Source organism: Arachis hypogaea, chromosome 19 (genome assembly GCF_003086295.3).
Source record: "Arachis hypogaea cultivar Tifrunner chromosome 19, arahy.Tifrunner.gnm2.J5K5, whole genome shotgun sequence".
NCBI classification, from domain to species: Eukaryota; Viridiplantae; Streptophyta; class Magnoliopsida; order Fabales; family Fabaceae; genus Arachis; species Arachis hypogaea.
Window position 1 is genome coordinate 102,770,943 of NC_092054.1, and position 5,533 is coordinate 102,776,475.

At 36.1% G+C, this 5,533-nt stretch overlaps 1 non-coding gene across 1 annotated transcript; it reads right to left on the bottom strand.

Moving 5' to 3' along the window:
* Window positions 1–4,315: 4,315 nt before the first annotated feature.
* LOC112780843 (small nucleolar RNA R71) lies at window positions 4,316–4,423 on the bottom strand. The gene has a single exon (XR_003191654.1). It is a non-coding gene; the product is annotated as a small nucleolar RNA R71 (small nucleolar RNA).
* Between the last annotated feature and the right edge of the window lie 1,110 nt (window positions 4,424–5,533).

The window sequence follows — 5,533 nt, forward strand, 5'->3', positions numbered from 1 at the left end:
ACATAAAGCTTGCCATGGAAAGGAGTATGAATGATTGGATGAAGGCAATAGGAAAGTAGAGGTTCAGAAGGAACAAAGCATCTTCATACGCTTATCTGAAATTCCTACCAATGAATTACATAAGTATCTCTATCTTTATTTTATGTTTTATTCAGATGTTAATTATCAATTCTCTATAACTATTTGAATCTGCCTGACTAAGATTTACAAGATGACTGATGAGCGGATAATTTATACGCTTTTTGACATTGTTTTTAGTAGGATCTAGTTACTTTTAGGGATGTTTTCATTAGTTTTTATGTTAAATTCACATTTCTGGACTTTACTATGAGTTTGTGTGTTTTTATGTGATTTCAGGTATTTTCTGGCTGAAATTGAGGGACTTGAGCAGAAATCAGATTCAGAGGTTGAAGAAGGACTACTGATGCTGTTGGATTCTGACCTCCCTGCACTCAAAGTGGATTTTCTGGAGCTACAGAACTCTAAATGGCGCGCTTCCAATTGCGTTGGAAAGTAGACATCCAGGGCTTTCCAGCAATGTATAATTGTCTAAACTTTGGCCAAGAATAGACAACGTAAACTGGCGTTCAACGCCAGCTTTCTACCCAACTCTGACGTCCAGCGCCAGAAAAGGAGCCAAAACCAAAGTTGAACGCCCAAACTGGCACAAAAGCTGGCGTTCAACATCAAAAAGGACCTCTACACGTGCAACACTTAAGCTCAGCCCAAACACACACCAAGTGGTCCCAGGAAGTGGATTTATGCATCAATTACTTACTCATGTAAACCCTAGTAGCTAGTTTATTATAAATAGGACCTTTTACTAGTCTTTTAAACAATCTTTGATCAGTGAAAACCATCTTTGGACGCCTGGTTCTTAGATCAGAGGGGCTGGCCATCTCGGCCATGCCTGGACCTTTCACTTATGTAATTTTAACGGTAGAGTTTCTACACTCCATAGATTAAGGTGTGGAGCTCTGCTGTTCCTCAAAGATTAATGCAAAGTACTACTGTTTTCTATTCAATTCATCTTGTTTCGCTTCTAAGATATTCATTCGCACTTCAACCTGAATGTGATGAACGTGACAATCATCATCATTCCCTATGAACACGTGCCTGACAACTACTTCCGTTCTACCTTCGACTGAATGAGTATCTCTTAGATCTCTTAATCAGAATCTTCGTGGCGTAAGCTAGAATGATGGCGGCATTCAAGAGAATCCGGAAAGTCTAAACCTTGTCTGTGGTATTCTGAGTAGGATTCAATGATTGAATGACTGTTACGAGCTTCAAACTCGCGAGTGATGGGCGTTAGTGACAGACGCAAAAGGAGGGTGAATCCTATTCCAGCATGATCGAGAACTGACAGATGATTAGCCGTGCTGTGACAGAGCATGTGAGCATATTTTTCACTGAGAGGAGGGGATGTAGCCACTGACAACGGTGATGCCCTTGCATAAAGCCAGCCATGGAAAGGAGTAAGACTGATTGGATGAAGACAGCAGGAAAGCAGAAGTTCAGAGGAACGAAAGCATCTCTATTCGCTTATCTGAAATTCTCACCCATGATTTACATAAGTACCTCTATCCCTATTTTAGTATTAATTTCGAAAACTCCATAACTGTTTTATATCTGCCTGACTGAGATTTACAAGGTGACCATAGCTTGCTTCATACCAACAATCTCCGTGGGATTCGACCCTTACTCACGTAAGGTATTACTTGGACGACCCAGTGCACTTGCTGGTCAGTTACACTGAGTTGTGAACCATGGTCTTGGCATCATGTTTTTTGGCGCCATTACCAGGGAAAGAAAGAGCAATGAATTTTACATAATTAAAGTGTAATCACGATTCCGCGTACCAAGTTTTTGGCGCCGTTGCCAGGGATTGTTCGAGTTTGGACAACTGACGGTTCATCCTGTTGCTCAGATTAGGTAATTTTCTTTTTTTTTTGTTTTTTTTGTTTTGTTTTCAAAAATTTTTCAAAAATATTTCAAAAATTTCTCATCTGTTTTTGGAGAAAAAAAGTTTTCAAAAATATTATTTTTCTTCAGAATTTTTAAGAATAAATTCTAGTGTTTCATGAAGCATGTTGAAGCCTGGCTGGCTGTAAAGCCATGTCTAATTCCTTTGGGAATGAGTATGTCAGGCGTGTCATGTCTGAATTACATGCTGAAGCTTGGCTGGCCATTGGCCATGTCTAGTGTTTTGGACTGGAGCTTTCATTGAAAGCTTGGCTGGCTCATGAGCCATGTCTAATTCCTGGACTGAAGCTTTAGACTAAACATGCAAGATTCCTGGAATTCATATTAAAAATTTTGGAATTCTTATTTTCCTTTTTCAATTAATTTTTGAAAAATACCAAAAAATTAGAAAATCATAAAAATCAAAAATATTTTTGTGTTCTTGTTTGAGTCTTGAGTCATATCATAAGTTTGGTGTCAATTGCATATGCATCTTGCATTTTTCGAAAATATCATGCATTCATAGTATTCTTCATGATCTTCAAGTTGTTCTTGGTAAGTCTTCTTGTTTGATCTTGATTTTTTCATGTTTTGTGTCTTTTCTTGTTTTACATGTGCATTTTTCGTTTCTTAGAGTCTAAACATGAAAGATTTCTAAGTTTGGTGTCTTACATGTTTTCTTTGCATCAAAAATTTTTCAAAAATATGTTCTTGATGTTCATCATGATCTTCAAAGTGTTCTTGGTGTTCATCTTGACATTCATAGCATTCTTGCATGCATTCATTGTTTTGATCCAAAAATTTTCATGCATTGCATCATTTTCATGTTTTTCATAAAAATTTCAAAAATCAAAAAAATATCTTTCCCTTTTTCTCTCATCAAATTCGAAAATTTGGATTGACTTTTTCAAAAATTTTTAAAAATCAAGTTGTTTCTTATGAGTCAAATCAAATTTTCAGTTTGAAAATCTTATCTTTTTCAAATTTTTTTCAAAAATCAAATCTTTTTCAAAAATCAAATCTTTTTCAAAATTCTTAGTTATTTTCGAAAATTCCAAAAATATTTTTCAAAAAAATCTTTTTCTTATTTTTATATCAAATTTTCAAAAATAACATAATCAATTAATGTTTTGATTCAAAAATTTGAAGTTTGTTACTTGCTTGTTAAGAAAGATTCAAACTTTAAGTTCTAGAATCATATCTTGTGATTTCTTGTAAATCAAATCATTAATTGAGATTTTAAAAAATCAAATCTTTTTCAAAAACTAATTTCTATCATATCTTTTCAAAAATATCTTCTTATCTTTTTCAAAAAATTTGATTTCAAAATATCTTCTCTAACTTCCTAACTTCTTATCTTTTCAAAAATTGGTTTTCAAAATTTGTTTCAACTAACTAACTTTTTGTTTGTTTCTTAACTTTTTCAAAACTACCTAACTAACTCTCTCTCTCTCATTTTCGAAAATATCTTTCCCCTTTTTCAAAATTTCTTTTTAATTTAATAATTATTTTAATTTTTAATTTTTAAACCTTAATTTTCGAAAATTACTAACATTTTTCAAAAACTATTTTCAAAAATCACTAACTCTTTTTCAAAAATTATTTTCGAAAATTCCTTCTCTCTCATCTTATTCTATTTATTAATTCATCTACTTACATCTCATCTCACATCTCTGCCATCCTCACAGTTGTATTTCTTTCATTATATTACATTCTTTGTCTCCCCCTCTTCTTCTACTCACACAGGGATCCCTATACTGTGGTATAAAGGATCTCTATTATTATTATTATTTTTCTGTGCCCTCTTCTTTGTCATATGAGCAGGAGCAAGGACAAGAACATTCTTGTTGAAGCAGATCCAGAACCTGAAAGGACTCTGAAGAGAAAATTAAGAGAAGCTAAATTACAACAATCCAGAGATAACCTTTCAGAAATTTTCGAATAGGAAGAGGAGATGGCAGCCGAAAATAATAATAATGTAAGGAAGATGCTTGGTGACTTTACTGCACCTAATTCCAATTTACATGGAAGAAGCATCTCCATTCCTGCCATTGGAGCAAACAACTTTGAGCTGAAACCTCAATTAGTTTCTCTGATGCAGCAGAACTGCAAGTTTCATAGACTTCCATCTGAAGATCCTTTTCAGTTCTTAACTGAATTCTTGCAGATATGTGATACTGTTAAGACTAATGGAGTAGATCCTGAAGTCTATAGGCTCATGCTTTTCCCTTTTGCTGTAAGAGACAGAGCTAGATTATGGTTGGATTCTCAACCCAAAGACAGCCTGAACTCTTGGGATAAGCTGGTCACGGCTTTCTTAGCCAAGTACTTTCCTCCTCAAAAGCTGAGCAAACTTAGAGCTGATGTTCAAACCTTCAGACAGAAAGAAGGTGAATCCCTCTATGAAGCTTGGGAAAGATACAAACAGTTGACCAAAAAGTGTCCTTCTGACATGCTTTCAGAATGGACCATCCTGGATATATTCTATGATGGTTTATCTGAGCTATCAAAGATGTCACTGGATACTTCTGCAGGTGGATCCATTCACCTAAAGAAAACGCCTGCAGAAGCTCAAGAACTCATTAACATGGTTGCTAATAACCAGTTCATGTACACTTCTGAAAGGAATCCTGTGAATAATGGGACGCCTATGAAGAAGGGAGTTCTTGAAGTTGATACTCTGAATGCCATATTGGCTCAGAACAAAATATTGACTCAGCAAGTCAATATGATCTCTCAGAGTCTGCATGGAATGCAAGCTGCATCCAACAGTACTCAAGAGGCTTCTTATGAAGAAGAAGCTTATGATCCTGAGAACCCTGCAATAGCAGAGGTGAATTACTTAGGTGAACCTTATGGAAACACCTATAACTCATCATGGAGAAATCTTCCAAATTTCTCATGGAAGGATCAAAAGCATCAACAAGGCTTTAATAATGGTGGAAGAAACAGGTTTAGCAACAGCAAGCCTTTTCGATCATCCACTCAGCAACAGACAGAGAACTCTGAACAAAATACTTCTAATCTAGCAAATCTAGTCTCTGATCTATCTAAGGCCACTGTAAGTTTCATGAATGAAACAAGGTCTTCCATTAGAAATTTGGAAGCACAAGTGGGCCAGCTGAGTAAAAGGATCACTGAAATCCCTCCTAGTACTCTCCCAAGCAATACAGAAGAGAATTCAAAAGGAGAGTGCAAGGCCATTGACATAAGCAAAATGGCCGAACCCAATGAGGGAGAGGAGTACGTGAATCCCAAGGAGGAAGACCTCCTGGGACGTCCAGTGACCAATAAGGAGCTTCCCTCTGAGGAACCAAAGGAATCTGAGACTCATCTAGAGACCATAGAGATTTCATTGAACCTCCTTATAACCTTCATGAGCTCTGATGAGTATTCCTCTTCTAAAGAGAATGAGGATGTTACTGAAGAGCAAACTGCCAAGTTTCTTGGTGCAATCATGAAGCTGAATGCCAAATTATTTGGCACTGATACTTGGGAAGTTGAACCTCCCTTGTTCATCAATGAACTAAGTGATCTGGATCAACTGACATTGCCTCAGAAGAGACAG